Genomic DNA, 18078 nt, shown 5'->3' with positions numbered 1-18078 from the left:
GAGGTTTTTGGTTCTTTTTGATCTGCCATCAGGGAGGTCGGGATGTCGGCTCCCTTCAGCTTTGCCCTGATGTGTTGCACACTCCTCTGCAGTCCCTGAAGGCAGGAGGTTGTAGATAGACGTTCTCTCTGGTGTTTTTGTTTGGACAGACACAGAGGGAAAACCAAAGCACTCGAGCTCCAGAAGCAAGACAGACCCTCAGGGAATCTCAGGGGGGAAAAAAAAAAAAGAAAGGAATCTCCTCCGGGGCTTCAAAGTATGGCCTTGCTGCTGCTGAGCTGTGGTTGGACATCCCAAAGGAATGATCCTTCTCCCCTCATCCTGAGGGAGGAAAATGGCAGTGGCTTCCCAGGAAGCACACATGGCACAGCCCCACAGGCTGCTCGGCCCCCCAGGGGCAGGAGCTGGGAACAGAAAAGGTCGTCTCTCTCTCTCTGTGCCAGGATGCACTTGTAGTTATCTCCGAACAGACCATTCACATTTGGTTTTCAAAGCTTCCCATGTAGCGCTGGCAGCATTTTAAAGGCTGAGTTATAATTGAAATGCAGCAGAAGTACTTTGTGACATGCACATTAATACCAAATGAGAGCACCGTGATTAATGGCTCTGCGATGAATAGCGATAAAGTATTAACAATGTCTAGGACATTATTTTAAAATGCTACCCATTTTACAGAGGACATTCATGTGCTTCTAACAAAATGTTTTGAGCTGAAATTTATGCACAGCTATTGCCTTGGTGACTTTTATTTATTGGGTTACATAAAGGCTGTTTTTGTTACAGCACGTTACGGGTTTGACAGCGGTGGCATTAAGTGAAGGGTACGAGAAAACCCCCTCTCCTTAGGGGGGTGAAATGCACCACCTGTATGAACCAGTTTGCGTTTTGTCATCGATCTGTGTGTGGGCAGAAGGAAAACAGCACCTGGGTTGGCTGTTGAGGGGGTGTTGCAAATGGTGTGGGGAAAAAAAAAAAAAAGAAAAGCTCATTTTGGGGCCAGTGGTGTAAGTTGTGCTTTGATCCGAGTTGTGGGGCTGAGCAAAGGAGCGTTGACTGCAGGTGTATTTAGTGTATTTCTGGTCTAGTGCTGCCTTTGGATAGAAATAAGTGTCTTTTTAAATAAGCCTTGGTTTAAAAAAAAAAGAGCAATTTTTTTTTTTTTCAGTAAACTCAATTTGTGTCACTAACAACATCGATAGGAAGGTGCTGCTACACAAGACCATCACCAATACTGACTTTAGAGGACTACAGGCAGTCCTAGTTATCAAAAACCAGTATGTTCTCATGCTGCATTCGGTGTACCTTCCTAATTTCCTATAAAAGCCAAAGAAACACCAAGGGTTTCTCAGTTTCTCCATCAGCCTTGTTGGCTGACATTCTCTTTTCACAGCATTTCTCCACAAGTCCAGACACACGTATTTTGTGACTGTTCTTGCACGTCTGTCGTTGCATCTTCCTGGGTTTCTCACCCAGCAGTTCTGGTTATTTTCTCCATTCCCTCTCAGGAATAGCCTAAGAGTTTATCCTTAAACGTTCCCTTGCAGACACAGAAGCGCAGCTTCAATCCCGGAATTGTCACGTTAAGGTAACACGAGCAGTGAGCTGACATCACCTCAAGGTTTGTGCAGGCACTCAGAGTGCAAAACCCCATCTCCTCCTCCTGCAGCTTCTGGTTTGGGATGATTATTAGAGTCTCCTGAAGGCTCTCTCTCACTCTTTTCATTGCTCAGAAAGGCACCTGCTAAAGAAAGACCTTCCTGAGGACCTCAGGGACAGTGACCCACAGAAACACATCACTCGATGCCTGGGAGGGGGAAAAGCTTGTCCTGCAATCCCAGAGCAGTCAGCAGCTCACTGGAATGACCCCGTGTTTGGGAGGAGCCTCAGCACTGCCTTCTCTTTGCACGTCTTCAGGGATGGCTCCTTCTGTCTTCCTTCAGCTGCTATTTTCAGAAGCAGTAACAGAGTTTGCTGCCTCGATGCAATATACATGGAAAGGCTGATTCCTGGGAATGAAGGCGAATCTCAGGCAGCACAGGGCATTGCAGCAGATCTCTACACGAGAAGAGAAATTAAAGGAATGCTCTGAGGAGAATGAGAAAAACCACATTAATTGCGTAGGTTAGGAGAAAGGGCCTGATTTCAGAATACAATGAAATTATACAGAAGTGATGGAGTTATAAAATGATTATCAGGACTTTGCCCTTTTAGTTTGCATTAGAATCAGACAGGAAAGGGAGCAAGAGGAATTTCGAGCACAGGAGATTATTATGCAGTTAATTTTTCCTTCAGAAGATGTGACTGCCCATAATTCCAGCCGTGGCATGTGCTGCTCTCGGGCACTCGGAGCTGTGTGAGCCGTGGAGCAGCAGCAGGGTGGGTGCTCAGGGCTTACACTCATGGTTTGAAATGCTGAAAGGATGTGAAAACCAAGAGTTGTGCTCAAGCCATGGTTTGTTTCCTTTTATTCACACCTTACCTGGAGCTTGGTGTTGATGTGCAGGCCGAGAGATGCCTCTTCCCTTGTAAAGTTCAGTGTTGAGGTCCTTAAAATAAAATAAAATAAAATAAACATGTGCTTTTGTACAAGGAGGCATGGAAACAGCTCTGGGTGTTCACACACCTTTTGCAAACTGGGGAAGTGCCACTCAAAAGAGGGTCCATCAGGGAGTCATGGCTAAGAAGGTCAGGCACCAGTCAGTCCCGAGGAAGGGTCAGGTGGTGAAAATTTGGCAGCTGCAAGCTCACAGGACGAGGGAATTCACGCTTCTTCCCGTCTTGGATTTACTTTAGCCAACAACAGTTTCTATGGAAACTAAAATCTTAAAGCAACTGGGTGAGTGTTTCTGCCAGGGAGAAGAAATATCAGGATGAGTTGACAGGGGATGGGGAAATAACCCCATGGCAAATGCTCATATTGGAAACTTCTGATGCATCTGATCAGTCTGGTTCCCCTCGGCATCCTGGTTCCCCCTCATAAATCATGCAGCAGGAAATGAATTTCTTTAAATAACATGTACTGTGAAACCTGTAGGAGATGAAATTATGAATGATGGAATCACTCTCATGCCAAAATGTGTTTAGAGAGCAGTCCCCAGTTTTGAAACAGCTCATGGTTCCCCTGCCCCAAATTTTCTCACTTTAACAAGCCAAGCTCTGCTGAGAAAAATAATTCAGCTGTTTGAATGTCAGAAATTTGCCAAGACCCCACCTACTATTAATATCAGCACCAGCCTTTCTCTGTTTAATGGGTTTTCTTGAAATATTCAAGTAGAGAGAGATGATTTTGGGTCTAACTCAGCTGTAGCTGAAAAACTACGGTGGAAGGTTTGCTGGTTTCTGACACATCTGTAGAGGAAAATCAGCATTTCCTGAACTAGGTGGGCTCGGAAACTCAAAGGAAAAGCTACCAAGCAAAGAACCCTTGGTTGATTTGCTTCTGAATTAGGCTCTAATTGCTAATTTATGAGCCCAGTGACTACAGCCTGTCACAATAAACCTAAATCAATCACTTGCTTTCCTCGTGGTATCCGAACTTGCCTTTTTGCTGGCAGCCCATGATTTTTATGGCCAGGTTGTTTGTTTTCCTTTTGTTCAAGAGAACAAAAGAGGCCTCAATCACTTCCAAAAGATTTGAAAGGAGACCAATTCTTCTTCTCTTTATCATAAGAAGTCTGTGTGGGGACATACATGTTTTGTTTAGTGACAACGATTAGGCTGCACGTGGGAAATGGCAGATTTTATTTTTATTTTTTGCTTTTTTGGTCCACACAGTGAATTCCCTGGCAGAGCCAGCTATGTGCCTGGATCCCACAGCAGAGCAACCCACCCACACCCGCTGCCCTTTGCACCACCAGCTTCTGGGGCTTCGCCCGTCTCCAACTCTGCTTTTGATGTTATTTTTAACCTCCCGGTAAATGCAAGCTGCTTTCCCTTCAGCAACCTTGATGCTAAATTAGAAACTCTAATGTAAATTATGCCTAAGCAGTGTTCTATTTCTGCCAAAAAAAGAAGTAAAAACGGAATATGCATGCAGCTCACCTCCTTCCCACTCACCTTGGGGATAACAGTGACAGCCACAAACACCTGCCCCAAACTTGTTTGTTCCTTTACGTAACTGCTTTTTTTTTTTTGGGGTAATACTGATGAAGTTACATAAACATGTTCCCCAGGTTGAGTTTTACTTTATTGAGGAAGGTTAAAATGGAGTTGTTTGGATGGTACATGGCCAGTGTGGTCACAGTGGTAAAGATGCGGAAGTGCAAGTAGTTGAGGTTCCCGGAGAGTGGGAGTTGTGGCTGCTGAGAGTGAGGGGGTTTTGGGCCTTGGACCATCCCTGGGGAGGGAGGGGTTTGCTCTGCCCTCCTCTGCTCACTTCCCTGCAGCTTGGAGTCACCTCTTCTCCAGGCTGACCTGGCTCCCAATGGCACCCAGCAGCTTTTGCTCTTCCAAATTTTTCCCCACCGGTGCAGGATTTATTCTGAAAAGGTCTCCCTGCTCCCAAAGTAAAGCCCTGTAGCTTGTTCAGGGATCAAAGCAAGGTTCTGCATGGCCAAAGGGCTTGGGGTTGGGATTTGTTGGTAATTTTCTTTTCTAAACCTGTTGAAAGTTGACTTGTTTGGGAAGAGTCTCTGTCCCAAGAGAGAGCTGTTGGTGCTTCTCTCCGGGGAGCCTGGAGAGCAGCTCTTCACTCCTCCATCACCTAGAGAAGCAGTACCATCAGGAACATTATCCCTGCCGTTCTGGAAGCAAAGCAGGTGACAAGCCCTGTCCCAAACTCACTGCCTCGTTCAGCCGAGGGGATGAGCTCGAGCATCCCACACGTGGGCTTTGCTGCCTGCAGGGATTCCTTGGCTGCTCGTGCCTGAGCCTGAGGCACCTCAGAGACCATCAGCAGCCCTGTGCACCACCAGAATGGCCCCAAAGTGGTGATTTTATTTACAACCCCTAGTGCTGAGGGAGCTGGGACCTTTCCAGAGGAGTCATCCCTTGCCTACCTTACCTCTGCCTGGGCAGTTCCTGGCAATCACTACTTACCAGCGATCTGGGCACGGCAGAAAGCACAGGGGTTTTTTGGAAGGCTCTCACTGTGAATCATTGCCAGAAAGATGCAATTATTTTTTCCCCCTGCTCGCTGACGGTTTCAGTGAGCTCTCCATGCTGGCTGGCTGTGTGCTCTTGTGTGTTATATTTATAAACCACTGCGTCTCTCGGCCCGAGCGAAGCGTGTAGCGAGAAATGCCGCGCTCTGAGGAGGCAGTTGGTTCTGACGGCGATCTTCAAACCCTTCAGCTGGAAAAGGGAGGCACAGCTCGGTTAAATACGTGCTATTTGAGTTCCTGAGAACACCAGAGATCATCAGTGAAGCTGTGCTTCAAATGCTGCTGCTGAATAAACCTGCACACACGCATACATTCCCCCCCCCCCTTTGTCTCCTCTGGTGTGACTTTTTGCGTGATTTCCAAGAGAGGTTGACAGAGACAGCTTTGGGTGCTCTCAGGCACACATAATACACCAAAACGATGCTAAACCCATGCACAAACCACTCCTGTGAGCTTTCAGGGGATGAAAGCAGCACTCTGGAGGGCCCGAGCTGTGCTTCGTGCGGGTGGCAGGTTCGGTGCTGTGCTGCTGTTTCCTGCCATAGCAGAGTTCTTGGGAATTCCCTCCACGCTGCTCCGGCTTGGCACAAAAATTAAGAATGATCAGGTTATTTTGGGGGTGTTTTTAGCAGTGCTGAGGTGTTAATATTTGCCTATCATTGCCTGATGGTATCTGTTTGTTACCTTGCACCCCCTGTGTGTTCACATCCACCTCTTGACCTGCACTAAGATCATAACACTTTGGGAAAGTACGACCCTTTTTTTCCAGTGTTGCCTCAGTATCAGCCCTGTTTTATCAATAGTGCTCCAACTGCAACACTAATGCAAAAACTTATTAATCAGATATTTCTATCCATAAAAATAAGGAATGCTGCATTGTCTGTGTCATGAACACTCAGTCTGGAAAGGATTTCAAACTTTTTCATTGGAAAATGTATAGGTACTTAATAACTGGTTTTTCCTTTGGAGTTGTAACCTCCATCTAGACATATTTCATAAATATTAAAGTATATATTTTAGAGATCTGCTGGTAGTGCAGTACCCTCAAGCTTCAAATGCAAAATCAACAGGCTCCAGTGAAAATGTTGCAGCAGATCCATTTCTTTTTTGCAACTGCTTAGAACAAATTATTTAAATTTTCCTGGTTTATTGAGATCCAGCTTGGTGATTTTTTTTTTTTTATTACATCCCTTGACTTGTTAAAAGCTGCTTGAAGAAACCTGGTATGTTTTAATTAGTTGCAAAGGTTTGATATACTTGCTATTATGGGTGTATAAATGGCTTCTTGTGGAATCAGCAAAGCTGTTTAGGCTTGGAAAGAAGCCCACTGGGAGGAGGATCAGGTGTAGATCCTGAGTATCCCTGGATCACAGAGGTGCCAGGTGAAAATGCCCCCCTACTCAGCTGTCTCTGGTCAGGACTTGTAACTGGAGATACTTGGTTTTGAGATTGAGAGGAGCTGTTAAGAAGTTTCCTTTAATATCCACATTATTTAAGCTTTCATTCCATTAGAGCAGCTTCCACCTTCGAAGTTTTTATTTTTTCCAATGATGGGAAGAAATTTGGTTCTCCAAGCTTAAACTTTTATCAGGAAATAATTACAGCCTTGCCATAAATGATCTTTATTTCCTCACTGTGGCTATTTGGGATGTGGAGGGTGTTTCCCAAGGCCTGTTGGACACCCCAGCTGCACCAGGGACAGGATGCCCGTGGCAGGGGTGTTCCTGAGCCTTGTGGTGACACAGGATCCCAGGGACACATTTTCTTGGGAATGTGAAAGCAGGACTTGCAGGAGCCAGTTACAGATAATGAGAGCAAATGGAAATGGCCAGGGGTCGATGTGAACTGTAAAGCAGTGAGAAACTACGAGTGTTTCCAGTGTCACATCAGTATAGTCATCTTAAATCCATGTTACCGTCTTTCCAAAGCATCAGGCAGACCCAAGACTGGTTTGTTTTATCTCCTAGAGATTTAAGGTAGATACAAAAACAGAGGCAAGTACATCCAAATGGTTTGAGGTTTTTTGTTTTTAATACAGTAGGATATTTCTGAAAAGAACCCAACCCAACCCCCCCTTCCTATTTAATTAGGAATAGGATTATGCTACCAAGTAAGGCATGCAAGTACTTCATTTTTAAATAAATCCTGGGCAGTATTTGTGTGGTGATAACAAAAAACTTTGACCAGCTGTATTGAGTGTGAGCTGCCTGTCTGTGTCTTTCTCAGCTCCTGTGGCCTCCCAGCCTAATGCTGGTTAAACAAACAAAATTATCAGCTGGGGAGCTCAGACACTCTGTTCCACTCCTGGGCTGCTGCTGAGCCATCCACAGGGATGCTCCTGCAAAGTGGATGGCACAGGGATGCTCCCTGGGAGGAAAATGGTTCTCTGTGTGCCCGGCATGTCCTGCACGTGGCTCTTCTTTTCTGTGGTTATCAGCACTGTCCGTGTCCAAAATCCTTCCTGGTTTGGCTTCAGGTGGCAAAAGTCAGATCTTCGTTCCTCTTGGGAGGGTTTTTGGTTTAGGTCTGTGAGCTTCTGCGTTACCTTGGGGAGTTTGGGTAAACACCCAGTTCCTGTACACTCTGGAGAAGAAATCCCCTTGGCTGGAAGTCCTCAGGGAGTTCTTGGCTGGGATGTTTTGCAGTATCCAGTTTCTTTGTTGGTTTTTGGAATTGGGATGAACGGGCAAAGGTGGGATTTAGAATCAGGCCTAGATGGTGGCTGATATTGTCCCTCCCCTGTCATGCAGTGCCTCTGCATCTGGGATCATTCCCATCAAGGGAGACCGATTTCCAGATACTGCACTTCCAATGGTGCTTAATTACCATAAAACACATCTTTTCTTTATTGTTTCCAGGAGGAATCCTAAAACAAGTGTCAGTACAACTTGCAAATACTAATACATCATAACCTGGGTTGTTTGAATTTGGATTTGATTTTTTTTTTCTTTCAATAAATTTCTATCCAGTCCTAGTCCTAGGGCAGCGTAAAAGTAGTTTCTTGCAACTGGTGAAGAACTGGATTGTTTTTAAAGGGATTTTTTTTTTGTTCTTATTGCTGCTCAGAGTGAACCTCCTTCCTCCAAGATTAATGAAACACATTTAAAGCAGCCTGTATGAGAAACTGCGTGCAGGATTTGGAATGTTTAGTGGAAATGGCCTCCAAATGGTGTCTGCTAATGAAGTGGCAGAAGCAGAGCAGCGGTGCCAGGTGAGGTCACTGCACAAAGGGAAAAGCAGGCACATTAATCTGGGAAATAATGGTGGCAATTTGCATGTTTAAAATGCTTAGAAAAAGGACAAAACCCAGCTCAGATAAACTAAAGCATCTGCGTGAATGGCTTTACCTGTGTGCTGAGGCACAGAAGACACAGCTGTGTGTGGGGATAGCTGATGGAGCAGTGGGAGCACATTCCAACCCTCCAAGGCCGGTGGGATTTTCCTGACCCTGCGAAGAACAAATCCAGCACGGGCTGGTTTTTCTGCAGTACCTTTGTGGTACAACATTTTAACCCCCCAAACTGTTTTTTTTTGGCAATTGGAGAGGGAAAGCTGCTCTTAGCTGTCCAAGGCAGCCCAGTTTTCCCAAGCAGGGATCCCTTTCTGCCCTTCCTCCCAAAGCTGCTGCTTCCATGCCCGGCAGCTTTCCCCCTTCCTCCATTTGGAAGAATTTGGAAGCCCTGCTTAGGTCTGCTCATGTTTTGGTGATGCTTGGCTTGTCTCTTCGGTTCATGTTGAAAATGTCTCGTTCTCTGCAAGCACAGTCACTCGATATTGTGAATTAAAGTGTTTGCCTGTGATACTTGCAGGCTGTGGAATTAAAAGAAACCCATTACTTGGGATACAGAGTTGTCTAAGCTGGATTTACACATCCCTTATAAAGCAAACTTATTGCTGCTCTTTCTGTGTGTGGAGCCTGATTCATCCAAGCATTTGGGAGTCTGCTCCACAAGTCTTGTTGGAAGGTCCCCTGTAGTGACCAAGTGTTTGTTTTGCAGATCCAGGAAAGGTGTGATTCCCAGGACAAGGGAACTGGGAGACAAAGCCTCACTTGAAGAGATTTCTATATTAAGTAGCCCGGAATTAAGATGAGTGATGGGAACGTGGAAGTGTTGTCAGCAGCTCTCCCCTGAGTAGTAACTGTGCCTGTTAGTCATGCAGTTTATCCTGATGATAAACCCAAAACTATTTGCAAGATTATTTAGAGGGTGAGGAAAAAACTGCATTTTGCTTTAGTCTTTGAGGGAATGTCAGATGTGATTTAAAACCGTTCGCCATCAAGTTATTGCGGCCACTGTTAAATGTTAGGGAGATACTTAGAATTCTGCTCTGCTTATAAATGAGGGGAAAAGATGAGATGTTTTTATTTGCATGAAAGCAGTGAACCCTGCTGTAGATGCAGATGGATATCTTTCCCCTCTCCCCTTGAATGCTGCTGGGAGTCCAGAACTGGATTGCATGAACACAGTGTCCAGTCTGGCCAGGTGAATGGGGTACAGCTTCTCCACCTGCTGCCCGTAGGGGAGCTGGAAATAGAGGAGTTAAGAAATGCCTCAGGGCACTTAGCCTGAGCCCTCCTCGGAATCCTCCCGTCCAGGAGTGGATTTCATGCTCCCTCGTGCCATGCAGACAGCTGTTTGTGCAAACCAGACGGTTTAGAGAGTATTGTTTGTCACAGGCTTTCAAACCAGAGCCCATTTACATCAATGGCTGCAAATCAGAGGTCTGGGGCAAAGCCAAAGTCTATTTATGGGATACTTATCAGGGGGTCACGTGTTTTCCAGTTTCCTTGGTGGAGGAGCGAGCCCACCCCCCAGTGAAAGAGGGAAAGAACTGCTTTTCTGGCTGGGCCTGCAAGCAGAGGCAGCAGAAGGGAAAGGTTGTTGTGCTGCCCTCGGTTCTGTGCTCTCCCATCAGTGTATGATTGCAGTTTGGGGGGGAGCATTGATTTTGTTTGGGTTTAGGAAGCAGAAGGCTCAGAAATGTCTGCAGGAAATGAAAAGGCAATCAACAGGCAAATCACCAAAGAAAAGGGACAGAAAAAAAAAAAAAGGTTGTATTTGAGTTATTTATTCTTGAGATGTGCAGCAGGGCTCTCTAAAATCCCCAGCGCCCTGAGGGAGCTGATTGGCTTCCTTTTAATATTGCTTCACATAATAAATTCTTCGCTTGAAAACCCAACTTGAGTGGGCTCTGCATGTCCAGGATCTCCCTTTCCCAAGCTGCTCTGAAGGCTGATTAGTGGATAGACCACAAAAAACCCTGTCATCCCATTGCAGAAAAAAAACCAAAACCACCCCAAGCTGACTGTTCACGTCCTGTGTGTGAGAGAGAAAATACCGTCCCAGCTCAGAACAGAAGTGCTAAGATCTGAAACCAGGGCTGGGAAAGAAACAGGACAGCTCATTGTGCTGGAGGAGCCCTCCTGAAATGCGGATGGGAGTGATGTGGGCAGCAGCTGGCTCGGGGTCTGAATCCTCCTGCAGAGCCCGTGCTGGGAGGGCAGAGTTTAGTCTGGGCACACACGGGCTGGTGAGTTCAGCTGCGTTTGTTTGGTTTGCAGCAGGGCTGGATGTGAGTGTCCTGACCCGTTTGTGTAAATATATACTGTGGGCTTCGTTAAAACTCGCATTTTAACGGGCATAAAACGAGTTTTGTTTCTTGAGCGTGAGGCTGGAATGAGACAAAAAATTTCCAATGAGTGTTTTTAGCAAACAGCATCAGAAGGGAAAAAAAAATCCTTGTTTTAGAAGTGATAGCTATATAAACTTAATATAAACTTGTTCCAGATATTTCTGTTTGTTTTCTCATTTGAAATAGTTGATATCAGTGGAAATCATCTACATTTTGCTGGACTAGAGGTAGTTTTCTGTTAAAACAAATATTTTTTTTTCCAAATTTAAAGAAGTCACAGACTGGGTAAGGTTGGAAGGGACCTCAGTCTTTCCTGTTCCTAAATTCAAATCTGTTCCTGTTTTTGTTTGTGGATGTATTACAGACAGGAGTGCTGTTCAGATGGTTTGGTTCATTTGTTCAGTGGGGCTGTCGTCTGCTCTGGGTGACTTTTTCTCCTGAGGAGAAGGGATGGGTGGTGAGCACATGCCTTGTCTGGTAGGAATGAAGCACCAACATCTGACTGCAATTATCTTGGAGACACAAGCAGGGCCCCAGGAGGAGGACATGAAGTCTGGATGAGCTGGAGCCCGGGGAGGTGACCCACGTGAGAGCAGTGGGAGGCAGAGCAGCGCTGTCAGGGAGCCTGGGGAGGCAGCTCCGTGGGCCGTCCTGGCAAACGTGAGGCCACTTTTCCTTTAGAACAGAAAGGCAGGTCATAGCTGGGATGGATGAGAGATGTGGAGGCAAAGAGCTCCTTGTGCAATCTTAGCAGCTGTTTAGTTTTTGTTGGGAAGCAGCTAAGCCAGGAAAAAGTGCAATAAGCAGCAGTTAATAATGGTGGTACAGTTTTATTGCATCGATGTGTTTATTTTCTACATCTGTATTTACTTAACTCCTCTCTAGAGTCAAAAGGGGTTTGAAGTACCTTCAGTTATGGATTTCAGTTCATCTTGGATTACTTCAGACTCACAGAATCATTTAGGTTGGAAGAGACCTCCAAGATTATGGATTCCAACCTCTGACCCATCCCCACCTTGTCAACCAGCCCAGAGCACTGAGTGCCACGTCCAGTCATTTCTTCAGCACCTCCAGGGACAGGGACTCCACCACCTCCCTGGACAGTCCATTCCAATGTTTAAACACCCCTTTCCATGAAGAAATTCCTTCTGAAGTCCAACCTGAACCTTCCCTGGTGCAGCTACGCCCGCTCCAGCAATTTATACTTATTGTCATTTCATTTTGAGTGCATTTCCCTCTTTGTTTCAGAAAGTTTCTTCGTACTTGGTCTTGTTTCTTGAAAACTGCCCATGAAATCCCTCTCAATCAGGAGCTCAATTCCATGATATGCAGCCTGCACCTCTGCATGTCTGTGCTTCGGGTCATGCATTAACCTGTAATCACTTTAAGTACGGTTTAAAATCTATTTGCAATTCCATCCCTTCATCTATGACATGTTTCTTGGAAGGAGAAATTATGTTTGACAGCGCACTTCATGCTGGAGAGCTGAAATCCAATTTGCCTCATCCTGGAGAGCTGGCCCCCACGTTCCTGTTAATGAAAACCCTCGTGTCATCCTGTTGTCCAAATTACCCAGTAGGAATGACCACTAACCATCCATTAACCTCTCTCAGCACATCAGGAAGGTGAAGCACTGGCCAGCTGGGAAGATGGATATAAACAAATCATCCAGTTCCACATATATTTTCCTGTTTTTCTCGGTGTATTTGAAGCCAAACCACGTTTACTTGTGTGTGTCTCCGTTATTTTGGGGCTCAGGGAGATGCCTTGCAGTGAAGGTGGAGGTGCTTTATCTGCAGTGCCATCGTGAAGTGTTTTTGCTGAGCTGTGTTCCAGGCTGCAGGCTGGCACACACCGCATGGACAGTGTTTGCAAATGTCCATGTTTTGCTTAAAAGCCGAGGAGCAGAATAGTTATTATTTTGGGATCTGTGCCTAATGCAGTTTTCCAGTAGTAACTAGATCAGACAGTGCCCTCAATATTTGCTGCCTCTTTTTTTTTTTTTTTTTTCAGTGAAGTGAGGAATAGTGTGGATCTTGTAAAGTGGGATTGAAGCACTAAGCAGAACAGTATTTACAATGGCACATGGATTTGTGGTACTCGAGTGTTTCTTCTCCATTACACTCTGTTAATGACCTTTCAAGTCCTTTCCAAGTTTACATTTCTTCAATTTTATGAATATTATTTAAAAAAAAACAAAAAACAAGCTCTGATTCATTCTTTTCTCCAACAACCTTTAAATTATTGAAGAGAGCACTTGTAATTCTAAGTAAATCTTTTATGCTGGAATAGTAAATTGTTCCACATTGATGATCTACTGTAGAGCTTAAACCTCGGTGATCAGTGAGGAATTTATGTAACATCTCATCTGTTTCCCCTAAATCTGAGAGGAAAATCCTGCCAGCCTTGTCACATTTGCTTCCCTAACTTGGAATATCTTAATCTAACCGTGCATCTCTGAATCATCAGGTTTTTTTTTTTTTTTTTTTTCACTTGGGAAAACAGAGATTGGGAAATCTGAAACGGGAGAGCCAAAGGTCTCCAAGGCTATGCAGGAGGCACAAGAAAGATTATGTGAAGAACCTTCCTTGGAGTGTGCATGCCTGGTGTTTGAGGGCAGACACATCAGCTGCCACGGAGTTCTGCTCTTGGTTTGCCTGACTCCTTGGCTTTCCCTTCTGAGTCGTTTGACATCCTGTAAAGGCGTCCTGGAAACAGCACCTGCAGGAAGGCAGCTTCCCCAGGCACCTCCTGACACGGGAACACTGGAGCTAGGGCTGTTCCAGCTCCATCCCCCGAGGGTCTGCAAATAACCTGAGGATTTGCAGCAACTGGAGAGGAGTTGGTGTTGCGGTGGTTCGTGTTATGGCACCGATGGAATGAGCTGGCTGTAAAGTTTGTGTCACTTTATCAAGCACGGAAAATGCCCCTGGGAGCACAGCTTTCCTAACTGTGCTTTGCCTGGTCCTTAGTTGCTTTCTGGGAATTGGTATGAGCAATTGGATGTTGGGTTTTCTGCTTAAAATAAAAAAGGCAGCTGAAGAGAGGCAGAGCTGAAATGTATCTTTTGGAAAAGACGTTGAGTGAGCAAAACAAACTGGAGATCAGCTATCAGCAGAGCAGAGAACTCTTGCAGTCAGCAGCCTGAAAAGTTGGGGTAGGTGGCACTGGTGTATTCATTTTCCTCTCCATCTTCAGCTTATTTGGTCTCCCTTCTTGAACCCCCTTTCCTTTGCAGAGGTCTCTGGGCAGAGACAGAGCGAGTTTGTTCTTCAGGCAGCTCAGCTCGAGGGTTTGAGGGAACACTCTCCTTCCCCATCCCTTTTTTACACAAGACCACGGTGTCTTTTTAATAAGCTACTCGAGTTGAGTATAATATTTAAAACAAGAGGATGAGACTGTCCCTGGAAGCAGATCACTAAAAGATGTTCCAAAAACTCTCGAGTGGAACCGGTGGCTCAACCCCCCCTGCCCTGGGTACAGAGCTAAGGGCAAGGGATTCATGGAGAGAGTTCATGCAAATCCTTCTCCCTCTCCCAGGATCCATGGAGGCAATTCCCCTGGGCATCACCGCCTAATCTCTGTCTGAGGGTGCTGCTAATTAAACAGGGACTCTCTAGTCATGGGAGGATGCCCAACCAAATGCTAATCGTGCAGGAATTAGCAGCTCTGGAGCTGTGTGAGGGCATGTCATACATAAGGTTACATTCCCTGGAGAGAACACAAATTACCTGCTGCTGGAATCTGCAAACCTGATGAAGTTGTCAGAAGGCAGGTGGGGTCTGAAGGGCTCCAGGTGGAGATTTGATTTCCAGGGAGGATGAAGTAGTAGTTTCTTCTGGAAATGACACCAACTCCCTGCTTCTGATTAGCCATTCCAGAAGGTGGAAGCTGCAGCTGCTTGATCCCCCTCTCACAAACAGGCTGTTGACTCACAAGCAGCATTAATTCCTCTTAGTGCAGTCACTGTCTGTGTGTTCTAAAAGCAAAAAGGCACACAAAACATCAGCAGTTTCAGCACAGCTCTGATTTCATCCTTGCATTTGGTTCTGCCACAGTTGGAGTGCAGCTCTGGAGCTTTGGAGTTTAATTTTCTTTAATTGTATCTAGAAACCTACTTCTGAAAGTACTAATAGGTTGAATAAGAGCTTTTATTCCATTTTAATTTCATTTCAAAGCACTTGTGTTTCCTTACTGAATTTTCCCGTTGATGGCTGGTGGTTTAATGAAAAGATCTTTGCTGAGATTTACAGGTTTACAGTGGAAGTTGAGATAAGCAGCTGAGCCCCAAACTTTGGCTGACATGAGTGCTCACAAATCAGCTGGGTTTTGTCTCTCAGCCCCTGTGCCAGCCACGAGAATTCTGCTCATCAAAACTATTTAACAGAACTCAGAGCGTGACTAAGACTTTGGTGGGAAAGATTTGTGTGCAAGCAGAAATGGCCAGAGGAGTTCGGAGATCTGCAACAAAATGTTTAGCAGAATGAAATCCCCAAACTCCTCATACATCAAATAACCTTTTCCCCCAAGGAATGGGATTATGGCTCCAGTGCAGAAAGTGCAGCAGAGCCTTTTTTGTGAAAACATCGGTGACCAAAATTTTCTACATGTTGGAGACATCTCCAGGGAATGTCTTCTTTGAATTGAATTATCCTACTCATGCTAACTGCTCTCTTCCAGATAAACAAAACCAGACAGGCTGTAAGCAGATTATTCAAATATTGTACAATTAAAGCAACCTCTTGAAAATACAAACAGTTTTGTGTGTTCGCAGTTTAACCTGAAGACTGCCAGCACAAGTCTGTGTAAACCAGGCCTTATAAACATGTGAGTTACCCCAGTTTTAATGCCCAGCAGCAATTATTCAAGACTTAACCTGGCACTACAATAAAGTTCCTGTCTAAACTAAATAAAAAACTGGGAGTTGAGGTCGTTCTGCACCAAGACAGGAGCACGGAGCATCATGGAAAATCAATCTCCTGGTACTCAGGAGCAGCAGAGGTTCCATGAGTAAATCCCTTTTATCCCAGAGATGCTGGCTGGAGTTCATGCATTATAGGGCAGCCAGGAGGAGAGGAAGTAATTATTCTGTAAGTTATCCAGTGTCAGGCTTTGTGTCCAGCACTGTGATGTCTTTTGAAGTGGAGATGGCAGATAATAGAGCTCCTTTATAGCCCCATCTGCCTGAGCTCATGGAAGGAGGAAAGCTCTCTCCTCTGAGTTTGTTATCCATAGGTGTGTCTACCACTCTGGGGAGTTTGTCCACTTGTGTTATAAAAACATGCTCAGTTCTGTGCAGGGGGTTTATCTCGAATTTTGGGTAGGGAAGAGCCACTTCCAACTGCTGAGTGACACTCACCGAGAAGGAGGGTTCCCATGCAAAACAGGAGCCTGTGATCGATTGCTGCTGTCAGTTAAACCAGGAGGAAGATCCTGCAATCCACGCTAATGGACTTGGAGATACCCAAATTAAATTTCGGAGTGAAAAATGCCCTGGCTCATCCATCCCCTTGTAACTGTGCACTGGCAATTCCTTCCTCTTGGACTGGACCTAAAATATGTACTTTAGTGATCAGATTAAATGAACTTGTAATGATCAGCCGGGGTTATGCAAAGTACTAATTAAAGCCAGGGAAGTCTATTAATATAATCAGCCCTGGGACGAGACAATTTAAGAACTGGAAACGTTATTTGTAGCATCCTGTCATTTCCAGGTCTGGAGACAAAGAGACGAGAAATGGAGTTGTTTGTTTGGAGCTGAGAAGGGCTGAGTGTATTTTGTATGTTTTTTACCTTCTGGGTGACTTGAGTTTGCTCCTGACCTGTGGCACCGACGTGGGGTGACCCCGTACAGTGTGAACTGCGCTGGTTGTCAGTAAATGCTTGGTTAATTCAGTGCCTTGGCACAGGAAAACCTTGTTAAAATCTATTAAAATATGCCCCTTGAAAGTCTCTCAACCTGGAATTCAAGGAATAGAAAGCCCTTGTGGTGGTGGTGGTAGTGGATGAATTAATTTCTTTTTTTTGGCTTCTGTAACCTACCACAGGTTCTTTGGCATTAAAAATAACTTATAATAATAGTAATAAAAAAATCACTGAAAGGGTGATAAGACCTAATCATCTTCAGGTGTCCCAGTACGCATTACAGAGCTGAAGTTTAAACCTGTAAATACTTCCTTTTTTCTTGCTCAGCTGACAGATTTTAGGGTCACACATCGTGTGGCAGGGCAGGCATTTCTTTCTCTGGGATCAATACCACTCTAAAAGTGTTTCTGTAGCATCTTGAAACCCCTGGGGGCTCTTTGCTGGCTCTCTGATTCGAAGGGCAGATGCATGAGGCATCTTAACTGATCTGCAGCAGATCATTAGAAGGCGTTTTATTTTAGCCCTGAGAGATGTTGTGTCCCTAAATATATGTGTGAGCTTATACTTAGGCAGTTCTGCTCTCAGGTTTTTAAGTTTAGAGGCCTCAAATTGGAAAATTCCCTGTCAGGAACTTAAAGGGTTTGAAAAAGCGAGAGTTTGAATTTGTGTGTTTGAAACTGCAAATGAAAATGTAAAACTGAGCAGAATGTAAAGATTGCTGTTACTCTGGGATTAATGTTAGGAATTCAAAACAAAATATTGGGTTTTTTTCCCCAGAATTTTGCATATTTAATACCTCACAAGGTTCATTTGACATCCCTGCCTTTGTAAAACAGCTCCAAACGTGTCTTTTAATGGGGGCATACAGGGGAAACTTGTCCCCAGCAGTGCGAGTTCCACCTAAAAATTAACACAACCAGCCTTGTAAGCAGTTGGAGCATTTTCTGGCTGTGCTTTGAGGGGCAGGTTTACTCTGTGCACTCTGAAGTGTTAATGAAAGAGTGAGAAAGCAAATTTTGGGTACTATTAGAGCCGAGCTTGAAGGCCTCTGATCCCTGGAAGGCTTTTTTGTGTCATCAGTTCTTGCAGGACTGAGCCTGGGCAGAGGAGCAGCTCCGTGTTCCCTTGGGAATAATGTTGGACAGGCCCTTGTGAGGCCTTGTAAACAAAGTCAGGGCTTCAACAGAGAGGCCTGGTGTGGGCCCAGCTGAGGATTAATCATCTAAAAGTAACTCAAGCTGAACCCCAAAGGCAAACTGGCTGTTTGGAGAGGGCTGAAACAGCCGCAGAATCAACAGTTCCCGGGGAGTTTGCACATCACAGCGAGTAACAGTGCAAAAACAGGGTCTTGTGAATGGTTTTCATGCTCCTTACGCCTCAACCCCACCAGGAAATACTTAATAGTTCCCAACTCTTATTAATGAAGTATGAAGAAATGAAGGAAGTTCAAACCAAACTGAAAAGTAATGAAAAGGGT

At 45.1% G+C, this 18078-nt stretch overlaps 1 protein-coding gene across 2 annotated transcripts in view; it reads left to right on the top strand.

Annotated features, from left to right (window-relative positions):
* The window catches only part of PLCB1 (phospholipase C beta 1), a 320638-nt gene that overhangs the window by 86450 nt on the left and 216110 nt on the right, over positions 1–18078 (top strand). The gene's annotated exons all lie outside the window — the stretch shown is intronic.

Source organism: Empidonax traillii, unplaced genomic scaffold (assembly GCF_003031625.1).
Source record: "Empidonax traillii isolate 1590-97213 ecotype Southwest subspecies unplaced genomic scaffold, ASM303162v1 scaffold614:size843888, whole genome shotgun sequence".
NCBI classification, from domain to species: Eukaryota; Metazoa; Chordata; class Aves; order Passeriformes; family Tyrannidae; genus Empidonax; species Empidonax traillii.
This window is presented reverse-complemented; position numbering and strand designations above follow the sequence as displayed.